The sequence below is a fragment of the Armigeres subalbatus genome, chromosome 1 (genome assembly GCF_024139115.2).
Source record: "Armigeres subalbatus isolate Guangzhou_Male chromosome 1, GZ_Asu_2, whole genome shotgun sequence".
In the NCBI taxonomy this organism is placed as follows: domain Eukaryota; kingdom Metazoa; phylum Arthropoda; class Insecta; order Diptera; family Culicidae; genus Armigeres; species Armigeres subalbatus.
In genome coordinates this window covers 13,068,375-13,093,806 of record NC_085139.1, presented here as the reverse complement: position 1 = coordinate 13,093,806, position 25,432 = coordinate 13,068,375, and the positions used below count along the sequence as shown (strand labels likewise).

Sequence of the window (25,432 nt, the reverse complement as noted above, 5' to 3'; positions counted from 1 at the left end):
GAAGTTTTGCCGCAGGAGTGGATGGAAGGTGTCGTGTGTCCCATCTACAAAAGGGCGATAAGCTGGATTGTAGCAACTACCGCGCAATCACATTGCTGAACGCCGCCTACAAGGTACTCTCCCAAATTTTATGCCGTCGACTAGCACCAACTGCAAGGGAGTTCGTGGGGCAGTACCAGGCGGGTTTTATGGGCGAACGCTCCACCACGGACCAGGTGTTCGCCATTCGCCAAGTACTGCAGAAATGCCGCGAATACAACGTGCCCACACATCATCTATTCATCGACTTCAAAGCCGCATATGATACAATCGATCGGGACCAGCTATGGCAGCTAATGCACGAACACGGTTTTCCGGATAAACTGATACGGTTGATCAAGGCGACGATGGATCGGGTGATGTGCGTAGTTCGAGTTTCAGAGGCATTCTCGAGTCCCTTCGAAACCCGCAGAGGGTTACGGCAAGGTGATGGTCTTTCGTGTTTGCTATTCAACATCGCTTTAGAAGGGGTAATACGAAAAGCAGGGATTAACACGAGTGGTACAATTTTCAATAAGTCCGTCCAGCTATTTGGTTTCGCCGACGACATAGATATTATGGCACGTAACTTTGAGAAGATGGAGGAAGCCTACATCAGACTGAAGAGGGAAGCTAAGCGGATCGGACTAGTCATCAACACGTCGAAGACGAAGTACATGATAGGAAGAGGTTCAAGAGAAGACAATGTGAGCCACCCACCGCGAGTTTGCATCGGTGGTGACGAAATCGAGGTGGTAGAAGAATTTGTGTACTTGGGCTCACTGGTGACTGCCGAAAATGACACCAGCAGAGAAATTCGGAGACGCATAGTGGCTGGAAATCGTACGTACTTTGGACTCCGCAAGACGCTCCGATCGAATAGAGTTCGCCGCCGTACCAAACTGACAATCTACAAAACGCTCATTAGACCTGTAGTCCTCTACGGACACGAGACCTGGACGATGCTCGTGGAGGACCAACGCGCACTTGGAGTTTTCGAAAGGAAAGTGCTGCGTACCATCTATGGTGGGGTGCAGATGGCGGACGGTACGTGGAGGAGGCGAATGAACCACGAATTGCATCAGCTGTTGGGAGAACCATCCATCGTTCACACCGTGAAAATCGGACGACTGCGATGGGCCGGGCACGTAGCCAGAATGTCGGACAGTAACCCGGTGAAAATGGTTCTCGACAACGATCCGACGGGCACAAGAAGGCGAGGTGCGCAGCGGGCAAGGTGGATCGATCAGGTGGAAGATGACTTGCGGACCCTCCGTAGACTGCGTGGTTGGCGACGTGTAGCCATGGACCGAGCCGAATGGAGGAGACTCTTATATACCGCACAGGCCACTTCGGCCTTAGTCTGAATAAATAATAATCCTGTCGATGATAGCTTGGTCAATTCGTCAATAAGCCGTCGATGCTTCAAGTCCACTAGTATGCCATGTGTTGCGAGAAAGTCTGCGCCGATAATTGCCATTCCCACGTCAGCAACAAGAAACGGCCAGTTGAAACGACGACGTAACCCCAGATCCATCGTGACAAACCTTTTATCATACACTTTTATTCTGGAACCATTCGCTGCATGTAGGATGAATGGTGTCGCTTCTTTGTTCCTGTCTCTGCTTGTTGCCGGAATTATCGATACATCCGAACCGGTATCGATAAGGAATCGCATGTTAGATGAACGGTCGAATAGAAGTATACGGCGGCTGACTGCGTTTGCGTTCACTCCCGCCGTTTCGAGCGAACGAGAATCTAGTTTTTTGAACTGTATCTGCATGGTTCCCGACATTTCAAAGCTCGACCGCCAAACTTGCGATGGAACCAACATATTTCGTCTTCCGGATAACGGCTTGAAGATCTAGATGTTGATCGACTTCGGAATGTGCCGCGTGTTGCTTTTAGGTTTCTAATTTCAGCCGTCAAAGCCGCAACCTGGTTCTGTAAATCAGCAACGGTATCGGAAGCAGAAGCTACATTCGAAACGACGGCGATGTGGGAAGATGGATGCTCAACCATTTTATCTGCCATCTCCGCCAACTTCCCGATAGTTCCGTCGCTGATTGAAAGTACTGCCTTCACGCTGGGAGGCATACGCTGAAGGAATAGCATCTTCATCAAATCGTCTGTTACGTTCAGTCCAGTAGCGATTTCTTGCATTTTTGCAAGTAGATGGGTTGGGCGCATGTCTCCAAGATCACAAGCACTCAGCAACCGCTCCAATCTACCTTGTGCGGATACTTGGAATCGGGAAATCAGACGTTGTTTGAGAGTGTCGTATTTGTTATTGGCTGGCGGATTCGTGACCAAATCTGTCACATGGCAAATGACGGATTGGTCAATTTTTGCGATGATGTGATAGAACTTTGTGTGATCGCGCACCACATTGGCCAGAGCAAACTGCGCCTCGGCCTGTGCGAACCACATCACCGGATCGTTCTTCCAGAAATCCGGAAGCTTAACCGCTACTCCAGCCACGGCGGCCGCGGCTGTCTGCACATTTCCTGCAAGGTTCTCTTGTGACATGTTCGCTGTGTTTTCGTTCAAACGCGACGGAATATCACGTCGGGGTCACCAATGTGGGAACCGGAGGACGTTTCTAACGATAAATAAACGGAAACGCGGAACGAAGATAAAAACGCGTGTTTATTGTTTTTTATTATAACTTCAACTGACTGACAACAAATATGGCGGCGCCAACTTTTACTACTCTACATAGGTGTATCCAGGGGGCGCACTCATTCATGTTGGTAGTGCGCACCACAGCTCCTTGTTTCGCACCATCATCAACGCCGGCCGGCACTGTGATGGTTACCCGCTTCTGCTGAACCATCTGCACGTTGCAGGCGCAGTTCAGGCATGAATATTGAATGTACATTCGCGTATCCTTATACAATACCGACATATGGAACCGCATCATAAGCGGTCCGATAGATATAGTCTCCATTCCGGTTCCGTCGCAGTACTGGCACATGCCGGTCTTGATGCTTTGATCGCATCATGATGCGGTACATTTGGGGCATATATCCACCACGTTTGTTGACACCGCGACCCCTTTTGCAAAGGACAAGTGCATCATGAATTTCTGGGCACAATCAACACCATATCGCCAATCGGAAAAATCATCGAATCCGGCATTGAAACCTCTGTTGCCGAACATTTTACCAACAACTCCTCCGAATCGACCGTGCTACGGAACTGCCAGTTCTGCGAGAATCCTTGGGGGCCATGCCTAGCCAGATCACCTCCTCCTGCAGCTCTGCTATCCACATCAAATTTATAACAAAAACTAAAAAACTTTATAAAAATACGAGAACATTTTTCACGGATATTTTGCTAACTGTTTGACGGTTTGAAAACAACGCAAAAGTGAGTAAAGCCTAAATCTCTGAGAAGTGAGTGAAAATTGACTCACTTGCCAAATATAATGTTACTCACTTTTTGACATGTCCATCCAAATGCTAAAGTGAGTCACTTTGACTCACTTTTGAGTAGATTCAAATGAGCGTGTATGTTTCACTAAATAAAATCGGGACTGTTCGTTTTCTTTGACAGCAGCACACTTTGGAATAGAGCGAGAGAATGTGTTTGTGAGCATATCAAGCACACGCTAAAAAGATACCACGCACAATTCTATGTGATTTGATTTTAGCAAAAATACGAACAAAATATCCGGCGATGGCATTTATTTAAAAAAAAGTATTAAAATACAAATGTTTCTATTCGGATTTTTACACAGACCATGAATTATATTAAAAGTGATAGCAACACCGTAGTGTTTTAACCCTTATGTGGTTGACAGAACCGCTTTCCTTTTGCAACTTCAATACTTTCCAAGCTCATCAAAAAAATTGTAATCATTCCCGATCCTACATAGCGCATTTCAACCAAAAATAATTGCCTACTTTTAGGGTATTATCTATTATTCAACTGTGAAACGTAGTGTAAGAATGGGGTGGCTCCAGCGGCTGGAGGCTGTCCATTATTCAACATATGAAGACTCACGAGGTGGAATATACAGTGAACTCTCCCTAACTCGATATTCTGTAACTCGATATTTTCTCTAACTAGATGAAATTCATAGTTCCTTGAATTTAGCATACTGCGCTCCCTCCGTAAGTCGATATCTCCCTTACTCAATATTCCCTAAGTCGAAGTAATTTTTCAAAGCATTTTCACCTCTCTAACTCGATGTTGTCAGAAACAGTACATGCACGACGTAGTTAGAAGTGAAAAGTGATAAGCAAGAAGTGAGAGAGGAAAAGTTAGAAGTGAGAAATTAAAAGTGAGAGATGGTAAGTGAGAAGTGAGAAATGAGAAGTGGGAAATGAGAAGTGAGAATTTTGAAGTAAGAAGTAAGAAATAAGTAGTGGGAAGTGAAAAATACAAAGTGAAAAGTGAGAAATTTGGAGTGCGAGAAGTGAGAAATAAAAAGTTAGAAGTTAGAAGTGAAATATGATAAGTGAGAAATGGAAAGTCAGAAGTAAGATATAAGAAGTTGAGTGTGAGAAGTGAAAAGTAAAAAAAGGAGTAATTATATGTGCGAAGTCAAAAGTGAGTTGTGCAAAGTGAGAAGTGAGAAATGAAAAGTAAAAAGTGAGGAGTGAGAAATTCGAAGCGAGAAGTGTAAAGTGAGAAATGAGAAATAAGGAGTGAGAGGTGAGTAGTGGGAAGTGAGAAATGAGAGGTGAGAAGTGAGAAGTTAAAAGTACGAAGATCGAAACGAATAGTGAGGAATGAAAAGTAAGAAGGGAAAAATGAGACGTGAAAAGATAGAAGTGAAAAGCGATGAGTGAGAAATGAGAAATCAGAAGTGAGATATTAGAAGTTACAAGTGAGAAGTAAGAAGTGAAAAATGAGTTGAGAGAAATTAGATGTGCGAAATAAGAGGTGAGAAATCAATCCAGCTTTCCACGTTAGCCATAATGGCGGCTGCTATAAATAAATCTGACAGTAACTGCTTCCGACGCTGACCTGCTTTCGACGCTGGTCGTATCCAAGCAACAATTTTCACGTTGTTTATTTACTTTTATGAAAATTATCACATTTCGACCAAACTGAAATTTGAATCTAGGAACAACATTTTTAAGATTTAATATGCTAACATTTTTTTTGCATTTTAGGTTGAAGAAAATTATTAATTTATACACCGGGTCTAATACAAGGCTGATTTTGGTAAATTCATGTTCCGATTTAGTTATAGGAAGCTACACCATGCATTTCCATTGATCCAACGAGTGTGAATGAATCTTAGGCAGGATTCAGAATGGAATGGATATAGATGTCCGTGTTATTTTAAATCGTTATTTCAAGCTCATTAGAACTCGATATTGCGTTAGCAATGAAGCTTATTATTCGTGCTACTCACGTATATTCATTAATAGTTTATTGGGTAATCATCACCAGAGGGCCTTATAAAGTTTTTATAAAGTCTACCAATAATGTTCTTCCGCATGTAATTCAATTGTGTAACGGAAGTAAGCAGTATTTGATATTACTTAATCTTTTCGATAGCAGATAGTTAGTGCGACTTTTACCATTACTGCCATTGACCCCATGGTTTCGATACCATACCAATCCCTTATTCAACAATTGCTCAAACTTGTAGAGCGGAGCCGGGCACAGGACATTATTTTAGTATTTCAACATTCCGAAACACATTCTGATTACAGAAGCTGCGTCAATATTTTCTGCAGAATGTATTTATCATACCACTTTGTGGACTTAAATGTTGAAAAAAAAAAACAATTTGGTTGCTTGCTAGTCAATTTTTTTAGTTAACAACGAATCTAGAAGGGGAACTTTAAACTTTGAATCAGGTAATATTTTCCCTTTATTTCCAGTAAATTATTATTTCCTTACATTACTTTCGAATGGAGCTGAGACCTCAGGAATGGAGTAAAAAGCCACGCAAACTTATCCATTCTGCGTAGCTCTGAATGCTTTGACCGAGGCTTTGACGCATCTTTCTAGATAGTCATGATCCGATTTCCACCATGTTTTTGCAGAAACATCATTCTCACTATCAGATTCTCACTAAGCCTAGAATCGAGCACTCTCTTGAACTTATGAATAACGTATTTCCTTGTAACCGTTTATTAGCTTTTGAGGGTCTTGGATCCTAAGCATCGATATTAACAAAGAGCGCCCTATGAAGATTATCCTCATGTATATAAAATCATAATACTTTTCGATTGCAGCTTCACCTCTGAAAATATAAATAGATCAATATCCTAAGTGTGAGAAAAACAGAATTCATTTTCGTTTTGTTAAAATAACAACAAACAAAGTGAAAATGGTTGCTCAGATACAACAGCGTCGATAACGTTTTGGCGTCGGAAGCAGTTACTGTCAGATTTTTTATAGTAGCCGCCATTATGGCGATCGTGGAAAGCTGGATAGTGAGAAGTGCAAAGTGAGACGTGAGTAGTGGGAAAAGGAAGATGATAAGCAAAATGTGCGAATAGAGAAGTCAGAAGTAAGTAGTGAGAAGTGAAAAGTGAGAAATTAGGAGTGAGAAGTAAGCTTTGAGAAATGAGAAGTGAGGACCGAGGAACAAGAAGTGAAAAACGATATTATTCCTGTTTCCTTCTTTCTTTTCTCTTCCTTCTTCTGTTTTCCTTCTTCTGTCTTATATCTCTCCACTCACTTCTCACTACTTAACATCTCGCTTCTCATCTCACAATTATCCTCTCTCCTTCTCACCCATTTCTTCTGTTTTTCTCACTACTCACATTCTTCTTGTCACTTCGGAACTATCACAACTCACTTCTCACCTCTTTCTTCTCACTTTCCACTACTCACATATTACTGCACACATCTCACTACTCAATTCTCACTTCCGTTTCTCAGTACCCACTTCTCACTACTTTGTACTCATTTAAAAAATCTCATTTCTCACTTCTCAGTTCTCGCTGTTCAACATTCACCTCGAACATCTCTCTTTTCACTTCACTTAATAAAAAAACACATTTTAACTGTTCGGCTAAACGGCATTCTACCAAATATAAATGTGATCCCTATCTCGATACCTCCCTAGCTCGATGGTCCCTTCAATATCGAGTAAGGGAGAGTTCACTGTATTGTTAATATACTATACTAACAGAACCGACGAGCTTAGTTTTACCTAAAATTGATTAAATATATATTTTTTACATTATTTAAAAGACGTTAAGTATTCGAAATTTGCAAATTTTGGATTCCATTTTTTAGATTAATTTTCGAAAAAGCAGAAATGTGTACTTCATTTGTATGAGAATACCTCTTCCAGAAGAGGAGGGGTCTAATATCATCATAAGAATCTTCATCGTTCCCTAAAACCTCTACATACAAATGTTCATGCCGTTTCCTAGTCTATAAGGGCAGACAGACAAATATCTTATGTGTATGGATTTGGTTTCACGTAGTTTACGTCGAGCGGTCGTGTCTTGTACACAAGCACCATGATTTTTTTTATGAAACAAACATATCATGTAAGGACCGCCAAGAACAAGTTGTATATTTGAAACTGGTTGATAGACTTTTGCTTACGCGTGTAGACTCTAAGGCATTACAAAAGACAAAAGATGTAAATCTTGGCAGCGGACAAAAAGCATTTAAGTTCCCTTCTCCTAAATGGCAAATATTATTCAAATAGGTTGAAAATGGTAAAAGTAATGAAAATGTCAATATCTGGGTACACGGGTACCCTATATGCCATTCACGTCTGATTTTTGTTGGCTTCATTAGGGGTAAATTTGTTTTACAATGCTTTTGCCTATCTGTCTACATGACATAAAATTGATGCCAAGGCTAAAAATTCATGTTTTGTGTTAAGCCAGTTTTGATAAACAATAAAGTTTGTTCCAAAATTGAGTGAAGCGAGATGAGCGTGCGGCCGATTAATATGAATGAATTTTACTACTGGAGGATATAACCAACCAGCATTTGGCACCAATACATTACCAGTTTTTCACTTCCATGGACTCAACCACGAGCGTCTTCTTTGTTCACGATTCTTCTTCTTTTCGTTCAAAAAAATGACATCCGCTGCGGGCCGATGAATATTTGAGTGAATTCGGAGCTTTTAGTTCACCGGATGTTCACGTTTATGTTCATTATTTGTAAACTTTGCCCTCAGATGAGGTTTTCTTCTTACTGAAAATCGACGCGTGACGTCATCTTGGTTTAGTTCATGTCTAGTTGCTAAAGGGAGCAAATCCATTGCTGATAATAGAAATTGCTATGCCAATAGAAGAAACGTTGACCTGTTACTTTATAATAAATTTACTGAGTTTGTGGTAAAAGCTGTTATATTTAGTGAACACCAATCATCAAAGAAAGAGCATACAAATGTATACCAGTTAAGCTGTACCTGTGTTTTAGTGAAATTATTAATTATTTTTATCATTCAATTTGGCGGATGTCTTAGACTGCCAAGAATAGGTATTTTCCCCTGCTTGAATGTTTGCAATGGGATCCACCGCTCGGAATACACGTTCTCCAGTTTTGGGCCACCACATTTCCTGGATTGCTGCCACGGTCACGCCGACCTTCTGGAGCTCACGAGTCAGGAGCCCAACACGTGCAGGTTCATTCAAAGTTCTTACGTTTCAAGATCCGACTTTTGTCCTTTATTCGTTGCCGGGTCTGTTGCCCTTGAATCCATCCGTTTGCTCTACTTTTGCCTTTCTGTAGAATCTTCGGTAGGCTACCTCACCTCTACCTACATTGCGTTGAAGGGGCTGTCTTCTCGATGCTGACACGATGCAGCATAGTGTGCACAGTTTTGCCTCGCTGGCACTCGGACAAGCCGCCCCTAACATGGAGAACAGACACTCGATCAGATTTGTACTTTTGAAGGGGAGTAAATCTCCCCCTTCCCTATCAGCATACGACCATAGTTCTCATTGAGATTGGCTACCCGACCTCCCCTAAGGCTGCTCCTATCCCGGCCAGCACCACGGGGAGTTATGGATAGCAGCTGCTGGGTAAGAGGCTAAGGACCGCGAAATGGGGCCTATTTTGTTCCTTCACGGCGAGGAGAAACTCCACTGTAAAAAGCTGGACGAGGTCACATCAGCGGAAGAGATTGGCCATCAAGAACGAGAGTGGAGTGGTAGCACATGCGTACACACAAAAAACAAATATTATTTTTATAAATATTTTGAACTTTATGTTTGAAAAGTGCTTTATTTTCTTTAAAATGAAAGTATTTTTTTTACTGTGAAAGTTATCTTTTTATTTTAAAAGTGTTTTTATTCGGACCAAACTGTAAATTTAAAACGCGTTTCTTTCAGTGTAGCAATTATTGAAATGAATATTGGCAGTGGCTGATTTTCTACCCGCTGCAGCCACATCCAGGCGCTATAGTATATGCACAAAATAGCCAGCATGAGTTAACCGCCAGAAATTTGTATGGCGAAAGACATCTAACACTGGTTTTCTCAAAATTAGGAACTTTTCATGGAAAACTATTTGGTACCGGTTATGAGGGATGGTGTCCGCTACTACGCCTACCAAATATTTTTTCGATTAAAATGCTTAATTTTGAGAAATTGAACCTTAGATGCCTTTCGCCATACTGATTTCTGAAAGTTAACTCCTAGTGTGCCGCTGTAAGCACGCTCAAAGCAGTCGATTCGTTGACAAATCCGCAAAGACAACTCGTGGCTGTTACGGCCGTTACGGCATTGATCGCAGGTGTTGATATCAGTTTTTTTCTTTTTTTGCTGGTCGCAAAATTAGTTGAATTAAATAAATTTCCCTGTGCTTCCCTTTGTGATATCCATCCATACAATATATTAACACTCCATATTCACTGATCCAACACTCTTTATTCGACACAACTACCATCCACTTGCACATCTCACTCCATCTCTCTACACACTGCCTGCTACACTGTTATTCAAGAATACCACATCCTCCCCTGACAGAATTATGGGTATACAAAATAAATATTTAATATAAATGCTGAATTCCATTGTCAAACTGGGTTTTTGTTCTTTAGTCCGTATTGTTGGTTCATTTAAGGTGTCGTGACCGGTCTGCCCATGGGGTACGATTATCCGATGAATAGCGTTGATAATCTTACTGGTATTTATGTTGAAACCCATCTTCCTCCGGCGATACTAAAAAAAATACTTGAACAAAAATAATACAAAATAAAAATTATAAGTAAAAGAAATAAATAAAAGTTATGATTCGTTACAATTAAAACAATATTCTAACCCTATCTTTTAAGTCACTTACGTTTTCGCTGTTTGGTTTTAATCTCATTTGATTTATCGGAACCATATTGATACATTGGCCCCCTGTAGTACGCATATCGAAAGCAAGTTCAGTAAAAGCAAATTTCAGAATATGACCTGTAGACTTGTAGAAGATGCAGTAGGCTTTTCAAAATACCCTCGCAATCGCTGATTGAATATCATCATGGAAAGACATGTTTACGTCCAGCGTCCTTCGATCTATCAATGAGGATGGTCCCAATAATATTTTGACATGTTACTTCGCTGAAAATCACTTCTAGCTGCCAGCAGCCGTAAAAATTGCAAAACAATGTTTCATGCACCAAGCTTATAGAACCCATCGCTGTTTGGCGTTTAAATCTGTTGTGTTCTCCCTGCTACTATTCGCTTCCAAATCCTCCATAAGCTCATGGAAGAATATAAGCAGGAAATCGACAAATAATGTAAAGGAAAACATGGGAATGGGATATGAAGGTGTTTAAGAGAACAGTAGTAGTAAGTAATCAACTAAAGTGTGAAAAGATTATCTCTTGCTCCCTGTACCACTGCAATAACGTTTTCTCTAACATGCGACTATCTGACTGCTACTCTTTTCACTCGAATTTGTGCGTACTTAAAAACATTTGAAGAAATACTGGAGGTTTGCTGTTTGTGTGAGGCTACTATTCTGTTTTTAAATTGGCAGATTGTTCTGAATAGGAAGTTAACCCGGGATATTGCGGGCATAATGAAAAAACGATATACCATGCAATCAAAATTACATATGCGATATTTACAATCTAACTTACAGCTAAAATGCGTAGATACACTCAGAAAAAAGTACACATTATCCGTAATTGCAGTGCACATAGAATATGATCAGTTGCTTTCGCATTTCTAAAATATGTGCGCTGCTAATAGATTTCTGTCGATTCGATTATCATAAAATTTATGTGCAAATGTATTGGATTTTTCAATAATCCCGCACTTGAAATATAAAACGCTTGCAATATGAAATGTGCATTAGTATTAATCATATTTTTCAAAAGTTTATCAATCTGATTCAGATTTATGATTGCATTAATAATAATTATATCAGAATATGCAATTGAAAATATGTATTTTTATAACATAGTCAGTCTATAGTATACAAGCTTTATCACTTGATGGAGTGTATCTTGGAGTACAATGCCATATAGATTACCCAAAATTGGATAACATCAAGTGACTCTCCATCATGTGATACAAATGTAGCCTAAAGGTTATCATATTTATTTCATGATATGTAGCACATCTTAGTTTCTCAATGATTTGTTTTTTTGGCTGCTGACCATTGGGGCATAACTTAATTCTGGGCCATTCGATGGAAATTCCTCGGGAAATTCTTTCCATCCCGAAGACCTCGCCAAGGACAAGGCTAGAAGTATAGCCGGCGCATCAGCTTCCTTATCCCCGATCTTCATCTGCGAAGTTTCTACCAAGAGCTGCCTGTAAAAACGTGGTGAAAAAATAATATCATTATAACATGGTTACACTCAAATAGTGTATTGTATCAATTATACCATTTTCGAAACATCTGGGACAACGATCCGCATCGCAGTTCTGTACCTTCCAGTGATATCTCAGATCTGTATAGCTTTCAGGGCCTTTTAGCCGATTGGGAGAAAAACAAAAGAAAAATGCAGCTGAATGAGATCCCCATTTCGGAGAATAAATATATTCCTTGAATGCATTATTGTGTTGAGTTCATTTAGCTTTTTACCTACCTTTAAAGTTATTATTAGGTTCCCGCGAGCTCCCGGCTATGAAAACCGAAGAAGTTTTTTTTTTTTCCTGCCACTTGTTGTTTAAAATGTATATTATGCTTTATTTTAAAATATATGTGCGATGGATAATAGTTTAATGGTGATGGCTGTTGCACTCATAAATTATACAAATCAGTCATATGTTCTAAAAGGTTTGCACATAATTTGTAAGATGAGCACTTAAAACGAGAAAATATCCTTAGCCGAATGTTCTATGCGAGTTTCGCACATAGAATATATCATTGGATTAATTTGAGTGTAACTCATTCAAGAAATGAAAATTGGTGCCGCTTGCCAAAGCACATTGCATTAACCAAGGCATCAGCCATATACATTACAAAACTTATACTTTTAATTAACTTATAAATATTATTAGCTTTTTGGTATAGGATCTATCATCAGGTAACATAAAGAAGTGTAAAGTATTTTAAAATGGATTTTTGCAATAACTTATAAGGTTTTTATTCACGTGTACACTATTTAACACATCTATTATTTTACCTTTTTTTTAATCTATTTGTACTGTGAAAATTTTGTGAATGCTAACATCACTTTTGACCAACAATAAGGTATATTGTCACTATTCTTTCATACTATTGTTAGCATGCAATTAACTTGATTTATATACATTTATATATAAATTATATAATTTATATATATTATTAGCTTTTTGGTATAGGATCTATCATCAAGTGACATAAAGAAGTGTAAAGTATTTTAAAATGGATTTTTGCAATAACTTATAAGGTTTTTATTCACGTGTACACTATTTAACACATCTATTATTTCACCTTTTTTTAATCTATTTGTACTGTGAAAATTTTGTGAATGCTAACCTCACTTTTGACCAGCAATAAGGTATATTGTCACTATTCTTTCATACTATTGTTAGCATGCAATTAACTTAATTTATATACATTTTATTAATTTATATATGAATTTCTGTCTGTCTGACCCTTATAGACTCGGAAACTACTGAACCGATCGACGTGGAATTTTGTACACAGATGTTTTTCGGGCCGGAGAAGGTTCTTAAGATGGTTCAAGATCCCTCCCCATTCTAGAAAAAAAAACTTCGATCGATTCAATCATAAATACTACTTAAAATGATTTCTATTTCCTGCATTATATGTACACATTCTATCATTCTATACATTTTGCAAGCGAAAACAATCACCGAATTTCAACATATTGTTATTTGTCTAATGAACGTTACCAAACCTATAATAACATTCAAACAAACATTCACAAAGTTTATGCTAAGATAGCTTTGAAAACTAATCTATTTTGAATTAAAACGTTGCACTGATGGAGGATACGGATTATAAACAAGTATAAACTGCAGATAATCGAAGGAAAAAAAACGCGTTTAACATAGACTTTTTACAGAGTGCACAATTCGTAATTATGCGGGATAGCATAGCAAAATTTGGTTCACCGATTGATTTTAAATGGTAGTTCTACTTGACTGCACATTAACCTTCATTGTTTACAGTCTACGAACCACGTTACTCATACAGCCCGGTCTTCAAAAACTGTACTCACTATGGTCAAAATATTAACGGACTACAGTACGATTATGGTTCAGTAACCATTTTTTTTTTATTATGGTGCCACGTGGAAAGTAAACCATTTTTTAAAATGGTTTGGCTCCAAGGATATTCAAATTTGTTGATATTCTTCTTCAACATGCAAATTTTATATCATTTTACCTTTTAAGCATTCGTTTAATTTATTTATTTTTAATGTTTAACTTTATGGTACATCCTTACATACGCCTTAAATGTTCATTGGTCTTTACCGTCTTTACATCTTAAATTGCCATTGGTATTTACCCGTCTTTTTTTATACAAACTCATCTCAAATCAGATATCAGGTGACTTTGGGCATTACCCGACTAATCTATCTCAATTCTCCAATAGAATCAGATGGCCTTGAGCTCAACCACACTCATCTCTTTTCACTACGAAACAAACACCAGATGGCCTTGGGCTCAACCCGACTCATCTCTTTTCACTACGAAACAAACACCAGATGGTCTTGGGCTCAACCCGACTCATCTCTTTTCACTACGAAACAAATACCTGATGGCCTTGGGCTTCACCCGACTCATCTTTCACCGCTATGGAACAAACACCAGATGGCCTTGGGCTCAACCCGACTCATCTCCTTTCACTACGAAACAAACACCAGATGGCCTTGGGCTCAACCCGACTCATCTCTCACCTATATGAAAGAAATACCTGATGGCATTGGGCTTCACCCGACTCATTTTTCACCGCTTTGGAACAAACACCAGATGGCCTTGGGCTTAACCCGACTCATCTTTCGCCGCTATGGAACAAATACCAGATGGCCTTGGGCTCAACCCGACTCATCTCCTTTCACTACAAAACAAACACCAGATGGCCTTGGGCTCAACCCGACTCATCTCTCACCTATATGAAACAAATACCTGATGGCATTGGGCTTCACTCGACTCATCTTTCGCCGCTATGGAACAAATACCAGATGGCCTTGGGCTCAACCCGACGCATCTCATTCCGATATTAATCGAACACCTGATAACAGTGCGATCAAGTGTACAAATCATTACAGGCTTCATTAATTCTTAGAAGGTCCCAGAGTAGACGCGACGTGTTGAACTCGAAAACTGTATGCAAAAGAATATCAATCAATATTAATGAGCTGTCAAATCGTATGGACGCTTCGCTTCCCATCGCACTTCGCATTTACTCTGACCGCGCCCTTACGCATTCGCATACCAAACTAAGCACATAGTGTCACTCTTTCAATGAAACTTTAGATACGAGATTGATATACTGCATGAATAATTGGTACTGCCCTAAAAAAAATTTCATTTCTACGATATCACGGATACAAAAACCCTTCATGAATACTTCATTCAAAGAATAAAATCAATTAAACAATAAGTTAAATAATATTAAACCGAATCATGGTTAATCCTGTATTTACTTTTGATTCTAATTACTTATAAACTAATTCTTTATTTTGAATCGTTTTACTTAACCGAAACTATGGTAAATAAATCAATCAAACAATCTGAAAAATCAAGTTGTTGACGTTATTTTTTTTCTTCCTTTCTTTTTTTTTTTCACTCATATATAAAATTAATTTTGAAAGTATTTATAAAGTTCGATACATTGACAGTAAGCTTAGCTTGACAGCTCGGCTCATAGTAAAATCAAAATAGGCATGTTCCATAGTTTTTCAAACTTATTTCCAATCGTTCCGTGCATCAAAATTATCGAAACTTATGATTTAGCCACAGTTTTCATATTACTTTCAGGATGCGCAACAATCTGAATGCCCAAAAAAAAAACTAGCCCTGTGTAGTTTCTACTCATTTTAGACCCTTCATCTTTTTCCGTGCACACCGTCGAATTCATTTCCTTTTTTTTTCAGTGTTGGCGGAGTCGGCTGTCACTCATTATGGAAGCCGTGGAAGCAAAAAATAAAGATAAACAACTTACCGCTCGATCACAAACAAGTTTTTTTTGTACATATCAAAGTATATATCGCATTCCTTTCCAGCGCACTTTTGTCGTGGCTAGGATCGCCAATGTGATATCCATCCATACAATATATTAACACTCCATATTCACTGATCCAACACTCTTTATTCGACACAACTACCATCCACTTGCACATCTCACTCCATCTCTCTACACACTGCCTGCTACACTGTTATTCAAGAATACCACACCCTTGTTCCCGATATCGCTATTATTGGAAGGTGGAAGGTATAGAGGATCGCAGGGGACGAAGATTGCCACGATGAAGTCAAGCTCTATCTGGAATAAGGGCGAATGTCGCAAGAGAATTCTCTTCGCCGACTTCCCCTCTTTTAAATTAAAGTGACAAGCAGATGATTTCGTTGCGGTTTTTCCCCTCAGAACGAAAGAAAACAATGAAAACTTGCATTCTGAGGTGATAAACCGCGATGAAATCCTCTGCTTGTCACTTTTATTTAAAAGAGGGGAAGTCGACGAAGAGAATCCTCTCTTGCGACATTCGCCCTTTTACCAGATAGAGCTTGAAGTAACCGGCCACCGACGCCAACAAGGCGGTCAGAGTCGGTGAGCCAACTTTCGGTTAATATATCCAGTCGACAAATTGTCCTCTTTCAAATCAAATCAATGAATTATTGGCAGTGGCTGATTTTCTACCCGCCCCTTCCACATCCAGGCGCTATCGTATATGCGTAAATAGCCAAGAACCCCCAAGTTAACCCCCAGAAATTTGTATGGCGAAATACATCTAACGCGGGTTTTCTCAAAATGAGGAACTTTCCATGAAAAACTATTTGGTACCGGCTATGAGGAATGGTGTCCGCTACTACGCCTACCAAATATTTTATCGATGAAGCTGCTTAATTTTGAGAAATCGAACCTTAGATGCCTTTCGCCATACTGATTTCAGAAAGTTAACTCCTAGTGTGCCGCTGTAAGCACGCTCAAAGCAGGCGATTCATTTCAAATCTCCACTTTTGCTTTCGCTAATGAATTATTAGATTTTTTACTCGCCGCTTCCTTAACCGCAAGAAATTTGTATGGCGAAAGACATCTAACGCGGGTTTTCTTAAAATTAGGAACTTTTCATGAAAAACTATTTGGTACCGGTTTTGTAGGAAGGTGTCCGCTACTACACCTACCAAATATTTTTTCGATGAAGGTGCTTAATTTTGAGAAATCGAACCTTAGATGCCTTTCGCCATACTGATTTCAGAAAGTTAACTCCTAGTGTGCCGCTGTAATTACGCTCAAAGCAGGCGATTCATTCGTTGCCATTGGACTCATTGCCGTTTATTGTAGGATATGTTCGCGAAAAAACTTACTGGGCGTTTCTCTGCACCCACGCAAGGTACGGTACGGATTCGATGCTAGTCAAGACGGAGCGACGACGACCGATTGCGAAAACGGGCGACACTGTAGTTCTCAGTTCTCCAGTATATGTCCTGCCAAAGCAGGCAATTTTTTTAAACTACGGTTCATTCCCCACTGCACTGAATTTGATCCACTGCACAGTGTTTTCTAACTCAGGAATTCGTGGTCGAAAATGTTTTGGCCATGAAAAGTTGATTTTAGAGTCTCAGTGACTTCCGAGAAAAGTTTCAGTATGTTAAGCTCCATATTCTGGAAAAATTTTTTTTTGACTAATCCCCCTAAAAGTGAGATGGAAATTCTCTTTCCTCCAATTATGAAGACCCAAGTAACCATTAAGCCGTTAAAAATGACTTTAATTCGGTTCTATAGCCGTATTTAGAACATGGTCAACAGTGCTATAAGCCATTTTATGAGACAGATTCGAACAGCTGATCGAAATTTTGAGTGAACGGCTCGGTCTTTGTTTTGGTAAATTTGCTTGCAAACCATCATCATTTCGTCATCATCATCATCATTTCATTTCAATTTCGCAAATGTTCCTTGTAAAATGTAAATATTAGTGTTAGGTCTCCTGTCATTTGAGCTTTCTATAAAATGGCTTATTAAACCTTAAACTACGCTGTAGTGCTGCTCAAAAGCCACTTTTGGCGAATTATTTGGCTAATATACTGCTTGCCCCTACCTATTTTTCCACGTCTATGACAAAAATGACAAAATTTTTAGACGAGTGGGAATGGAACGAAAATAAAAATGAAACGAAAAATATTTATTTACAATTTTGTTCCTTCCCCCCCCTTCCCCTTCCCATAATTCCATTTTATTCCCGGATTTGAACCGCTTGTTGTCTTTAGTGGAAGGATATGATTTCGGCTGCCCGATGAGTTTGCCATCTGATCCACCAAAGAATTGAGTAAAATATGTAAACATGATGAATCTGCAATTAATTTACATGGGAATATTCTAGTATTTATAAAGCATTCTTTAAGTGAGAAATAATAAATATCGCTCAAGATTAAATCTACAGCTCGTAAATCATTCATCAGGCATATTCCTTGCAACATGCTGCAGTTCTCTTTCTCTATACAAATGATATTTAATCATCGTTATCATAATTATTATTGAATGGCATACATCACACGTTTAAAAACAATCTCTGTTTCAAATGCGAGTAAAAGAGACATATTATGGAATTCTATGCGTTCTTGTTATTGGTGGCACTCAAACGTCATAGATTGTAGCTCTAAATTAGAAATGATAGTTGCTTGTATAAACAGGGCTGATCAGCATTGCATCGAAGCGTTATATACCGATATACAGCTTAAAGTTTAAACTGCCAATAAGCACTTGAAAATCAATTATATAGCTTCCCGGATAAAAATGTACTATTGGTTCAATAGTGTAAACAATTGAATTACCATAAAATGTACGGTACACAATAGGATACATTGTTTCTTGATGGTTGCACAGATTGTATCAACACTGAGGATACAATACATCAACATATTTCTCTAATGTAACTATACTTGCAATTGTTTTTGGAACGTTTTAGTACATAAGTTTCATACATTGATAGTTTTTGAAACGTTTCTTTACATTGGATATAAACTATATAACAATATTTGCCTCATAGCGCCAAATATGCATTTTTCCCTTTAAATTGCATTGTTGAACAGTAAACCTGTCACAACTGAGAAATTTAAAATCGTATTGTTTTACTATATAAATACAATACAATCCATTGTATTTTGAACAGTTTTGTTCGGATATTTCAACAATATATTAACCATACACTCTATTGTGTGACGAAAAAAATGTATGGAAAAATCTCAGATTTTGTATAGTTACGATACTTAACAACCCGTACATTCTATTGCGAAAACTTCATTTACATTTCAGTAAATGGTTCATAACAATGCATTCTAATGTATTTCTATGATTTCATTTACAATATAATCTATTGCCAATTTAATGTTATTAATAGTAGTGTTACAATAAATTGTATTGTTATTCTACTGTATTTTTTATTCGGGTTATAAGCACTGAAAAGCTATTATACACGCCCGTTTCAAATCACTCAGAGACTCAGTGAAATTGTATTGCCGTCTCTTTTTTTCCCACGGAAATCTTACTCATTTTTCGTAAAAAGTGGAACTACTCAAATTTTGAGTAGTTCCACTTTTTACGAAAATTGAGTAACTTTTCCGTGGGAAAAAAAGAGACGGCAATACAATTTCACTCAGTCTCTGAGTGATGTGAAACGGGTGTGTATGGTTTACATAAGGCTTATTAAAGTGCTTAATGGTTACCTGGGGATACATCATTGGTGTCTTCAAAAAAGTTGTAGAAAAAGTTTCTACGAAAAATTTTGCTATATAAATTTTATTTCTATCTGCTATAGAAGTCGAGATATGGGTCGTTATTTATGAACGACCACCAAAAAACAGGTTTTTCATGATACTTTCGTCAATATATTTTTTAGATTTATCTTATGTTCTACAAAGATGTCCGTCGCGATAAAAAACATGAACCTTTAGAAGACAGTTTCTTTTTATTTTCAATATTGACGAAGTTATTGACGATTTTCGGTTCAAAAATGAGCATTTTGATATTAACTGCATACATGTAGGGGCAAAATGGGGCAGAATTTTATTTAGGTATTTGAAAGTATAACTCATGCACTAATGGTTGCATTGCAACATATATGTGACATAGCTTGACATAAGTGCCGTATGAACATCTTTTTCTTCTTCTTCTTGTTATATATAAAAATGAATTGGTCTGTATTGTGCATAACTAAGAAACGGCTGGATAGATTTTCTTCATTTCTTCAGCAAATTTGTTTATCAACATGTCCGATGAATTTACAGAATATTTTCTCATGTAAGAATCTCGACCAAAATTGGAAAAAAATATGAAAAATTGAAAACAAAATTTGTATGGAAATTTTAAAAAGGTAGATCGCATTCTCGCCTACTGTGCAGGACAACGTCTGCAGGGTCATCTTTAGTGTTTACACTTACGCCAGACCTATGACCTATGAAAATTTTCTAAACGATTATGGATGGATGTTTTACAGAACTGACATGAATTTCAAATTCCGCGGGAAGAAACAAAGCGTAATTAAAAAAAAAATCATCGAAAAGTCACGTAAAAAGCGACCCCAGTGTATTTGGCAAATAGTATTATTTTAGAAATCACCATACAGCCAGGAATGCTGATGAGAGGAAATGTAGTATCGGGTAAATCAGTAATTATTGAATGGAAACTATGGTTAGTGACGCCTCAAACATCATAAGTTTAAATATATTTTTATGAAAGCAATTCGAAGGTACTTGTTTTACCTATTTACTTTTAGAAATATCCCGGAATAATAAAAAGCCGGTTTGCTACGTCTAAAACATCACAATATTGCAAAACAGGTTAACAGAAAAGTGTTCCAAAATTTTTAGTTTATTTCTTTTCATTTAGAATTCTCTGGAAATACCAATATGCCGATATATTGGTATTTCTCTGTAAAATATCCGTCGATTCGATAATCATTTTCAAAATTTGGACATTAAAACAAGACATATGTCTGGCGTAAGTGTTATTATCATGAACTAGATGACCCGGCAGACGTTGTCTTGCACAGTAGGTGAGAATGCGTGTTGTGATATGCCTATACAAAATACTCATACAAATTCTAATTTGAATTTTTCATATTTTTTCAGTTTAAGTCGTGACTTTTACATAAGAAAATACTATGTAAGCCCATCGGAATCTGTGATGAAGAAATTTGAACCCAGCCGTTTCTTAGTTATGCGGAATACACACCAATTCATTTTTTATATATAACAACCAGAAGAATAAAACATATCTATACCTGGGAGCTGCGGACTCAATCGAATCCAATTTTCAAGATATTTTGCTTGAAACTCGCAAATTTCCTCTCAGTGTTTACTGTGCACGTTACGATTTTCTCACATTGAATTATCATTATGTTTATCGTTAAAAAATTAATTACAAATATTTCGTCAATTTGCCGCATCGTATAAACTAACGTATCGAATGTTAAATTAATTCATACCCTCTACTTATGTTGAATCCGTCGATATATTAAAAATGACGCCGTAAAATTGAAATTTGTTGAAGAGGAGCTATATTTAGTAAGAGTTGATTTATACGTGTACTCTCACGTCTGCGCTCAGAATGCACAAAACCTCTCTCGATGCGATGGATACTTTTTGACAGCTTACTTTGGAGATTCTTTGACACTCGTTTTGACTCTATCCGCAGCTCCCAGATCTATACGATACTTACGGAAAGCTAAGTCACATATATGTTGCAATGCAACCGTTAGTGCATGAGTTATACGTTCAATCTCCTAATTAAAATTCTGCCCCATTTTGCCCCTAAATGTATGCAGTTAATGTCAAAATGCTCATGTCAATAACTTCGTCAATATTGAAAATAAGAAGAAACTGTCTTCTAAAGGTTCATGTTTTTTATCGCGACGGAGATCTTTGTAGAACATTTGAAAAATCTAAAAAATACATTGACGAAAGTATCGTGAAAAACCTGTTTTTTGGTGGTCGTTCATAAATAACGACCCATATCTCAACTTCTATAGCAGATAGAAATAAAGTTTATATAGCAAAATTTTTCCTAGAAACTTTTTCTACAACTTTTTCGAAGACACCGATGATGCATCTTCATAATTGGAGGAAAGAGAATTTCCATTTCACTTTTAGGGGGATTAGTCAAAAAAAAAAATTCCGAAATATGGAGCTTAACATACTGAAACTTTTCTCCGAAGTCACTGAGACTCTAAAATCAACTTTTCATGGCCAAAACATTTTCGATCACGAATTCCTGGGTTAGAAAACACTGTGCACTAAGACGATTTCGTGTCAAACTACCAGGTGATTAACATTATTGTGCTTCCAGTTGAAAACCGAAGTGAGCTCTCGCGAAAATTGAGTTTTTCCTTATTTCCTGATGTCGCAACTGCATCGCGACTAGTGCGCATCTATGCCACCGTCGTGCGCCATGATGCGCACTAGTCGCGACGTAGTTGCGACAAAAGGAAACGTGAGAAAACTCGATTGTCGCGAGAGCTCACTTCGGTTTTCAACTGGAAGTACAATAAAGGTATTGGACATATTGCGCAGATTCCGCCTTATTAGACTCCTGCGCGAAAATTATTTGCGTGAATATTTTTCCCGTGTCACACATACAAATGAATTGACACTGCTTATTGTTTATTTGAGTAAACAAAAACATGTGTGTTCGATAAATAACTACAACAAAAAACAATTACGAAGATAGTTTGAATGTATTGGTGTGCACGCCAAAAATTCGAAGTAAAACGAAGTTGCGCCAGAGTCTAAAAATTGATGCAACGGGCAATAATTTGAATTTCTGAACTGCATTTGTTTAATAGGTGAGGCTAAGGGTGAAGCCAGAGTAAACGCGACGTGCGATGCGACGCGACGCGACAGTGCAATTTGACAGCCTGTTGATAATGATTGTTATTCTTTTACGTGAGTCGCGTCGCATCGCTCGTCGCGTTTACGCTGGCGGGCACCTAACAGTATATGTCTAGTTTAATTTTGGTATACACTACATATTTATTTCCTCTCCCTCGCATTTGCTGGCTGGTATCGGAATCTGAGGCATTCGTTCGAATATTGGAGGTTTTACTCAATCGTAGAATTTGTTGTTTTGGCTTCGGCTGCGCCGCTGTTTCTTCTCACAGGTGAACTGAACTAGGGATCCTACATTCAGAGATATGCGAAAGCGGCCATCTTGAGCCAATCGAGCATTGAGAACTGTCAAAATCTAAGCCAAATGAACATCGTTATTGTTGCAGATCGAAAGGTATTGCGATTTTGGTGAAAAAGATTTTATGAAAAGTTTTATCGAATAAACAATTTATTTTGCTTTCGTAAGTAAAAGTAGTCTAATTGATGCCTTATATTCTGTTCATTTGTATTGCTCTTCAATTCTAGCGAAAATGCACTGCTAGAGAATAGACAAAATAATCAAAAAGTGTCTTCGAATGTAAAGTCATGTGCAAGCCTAAACATTTTTCACTGCAGCAAGTGATGGCAGCGTTTGTTTACTAAAGTAACAGCGTTGCTAAATCGTCTGGAAAAGTATTCGCACATCTCTTAATATAGGATCCCTAAGCTGAACAATATATATCCTGCCGAAGCGGACAATATTGAGTAGGGGAACAGACGGCTTTGGCAGGTTTTGTTCTATTATTGGCAGGGGGGTTTTGTCGACCGAATTTTATGAAATTTGGCCACAATATTCTTTGATATGCAAAGAATGTTTGGGCCAAATTTGAGCAGAATCAGTCATAAAAAACCCCCCTGCCAATAATAGAACAAAACCTGCCAAAGCCGTCATTACCCCTACTACATCTCCTTTTCTATCGATTTTGGATTTCTCGACGATTCTACGATTCTACGTAACCCATCCGACAATCGACATTGTTCGAGTTTCCGTGGTGTGACGACATCAATCATGAAGCCCGCTACCAGAAACGCGGATTCTCTTTGACGACGAGGACATTAGCGCGTATGTTAAGAACTTTAAGGGGGTCACCCTGTCGCTCAGATCAATGCACGCCTCGAAAAGTTAGATGTATTGTGGGCTCTGATAAGTGAGGCAATCTGTTAAGTACAAGCGCACGAAGACTTCACGGAGCCCAAAAGTGTGCAGAGGGAGATGGAGAATCGCTACTACAATACGAAATCGTTTCTAGCGGAGAAGGTGGGAGAGTTCCAACACAATTCCGTCAAGAACCAGTCAACTCATCCTGGAGATGTCACTCTTCATGGTGGTATGGACCACCTGCCTGCCTCAAATTCAGTTGCAGAATTTCGACGGCAACATCGATGACTGGGTCAACTTCAAGAATCTCTACTCATCTCTGATTCACGAGAAGCCAGTTCTACCCAATGTGGAGATATTCCAATATCTCAAAGGGTGCTTAGCATGCGATAGTAAGGCACTAGTCGATCCTTAAAAGATTGCGAGGGACAACTACCAGGTTGCTTGGCAGTCATTGCTAAAATACTACAACAACAGCAAGCTTTTACGGAAGAAGCAAGTGTTGTTCGATGGATTCGATAGAGTGTGATTCTGTCCCTGGATCAGATCATCCAATCGGCCGAGTACAAGGATCTGTTGCTGGCCGAACAAGCTCGAGCAGGAGCAGGGGACCACAAAAAAAATACTGGAGTTCCAGCAGCGGAAATTCGCAAAGCTCTACTAGCGAAAGAAGCCATTTTCACCATCAGCAACAGTGCCGAATAGTCGTACAACTGGAACTTGGCCGGTTGTCAACTTAGTGTCCTATTAGCATTTCAACAGTTATTAATTGAAAGCTTTCTAAGCCCGCCATTGCATGAGTATGTATCTTGTGTGGCAAGTACAATGGATACACTATTGCCCAGAGAGTCAAGAATGTTTCCTACGCGAAAACATCCCGGTCCGGATCGAGAATCGAACTCGCCATCTCCGGATTGGCAATCCTACGCCTTTGCACGCAAGGCTAACTGGAGACCCCTGACGGTGACGTGCTGTACCAAATTTGCACCATATCTGGCTACACGTACTTTGAAGCAACTGGCGTCCGACAAGCGGGGGCGATTCCCACTCACGGCAGCGACTTTCGAACCAGACGTGTATATGGACGACGTTATCTTCGGCGCGGGCGACTTCGAATCTGCAATCGAATTGAGGCGTCAACTCGACGATGATCAGCGGAGAATTTAAACTGCAAAATTGGGCTTCGACTCGTCCGGAAGTACTCAAAGACCTTCCGAGCGAATGCTTGGCGTTACCTGAAAGCATTGGGTTTAACATGGCTTCTCAACGTTGATCGTTTTCGGTACAAGTTCGAGATTCCTCCTCTCACCGCATTGCGTCGATCGTTTCGGTACAAGTTCGAGATTCCTCCTCTCACCTCATTGCGCATCTTTTTTCGACAGCTCTCTCGTATGACAGTTTGCATGGTTTGCTCGTTTCGAGTCGAGGTGCGCAATGTCACCGCAGATTCTTACGAAGCTAACGATTACTTAAGCCAGCAGTTCTCAACATTTTTCCTGAAAGGTACACTTTCGAACTTTTGCATTAATTGAAGTACCCCTCCCGAAAGTAGGATTCCAAGCTGCTTGAGGGAATAATTCCAAGCTCTTTGAAAAGAGGTTTCCGAGCCTCTTGAAAGGGGCTTTTGAATATCTGGAAAGTAAGCTTCCGCACCCCTTGATAAGAGCCTTCTAAGCTTCTTGAATGGCGGCTTTCGAGTCACTTAAAAGGAGGCTTCCCTTGAATCTTGAAAGGATGCTTCTGAGCCTCTTAAAAGTATGCTTTAAGCCTCTTGAAAGAAGAATTCCGAGCTTCTTGAAGGGAGGCTTTCGAGCATCTTGAAAGGAAGCTTCCGAACCAGTTAAAAGTAGGCCTCTTGAAAGGAGCCTTCATAGCTTTATGATAGAAG

At 38.9% G+C, this 25,432-nt stretch overlaps 1 protein-coding gene and 1 long non-coding RNA gene across 2 annotated transcripts in view; both read right to left on the bottom strand.

Moving 5' to 3' along the window:
* Positions 1-25,432, bottom strand: part of LOC134221831 (serine palmitoyltransferase small subunit A-like) — a 50,406-nt gene that overhangs the window by 13,773 nt on the left and 11,201 nt on the right. The gene's annotated exons all lie outside the window — the stretch shown is intronic.
* LOC134208110 (uncharacterized) lies at positions 11,333-12,130 on the bottom strand. Its single transcript, XR_009978500.1, has 3 exons — positions 11,996-12,130; positions 11,792-11,875; positions 11,333-11,717 (listed from the first exon to the last, which is right to left on the bottom strand). It is a non-coding gene; the product is annotated as an uncharacterized LOC134208110 (long non-coding RNA).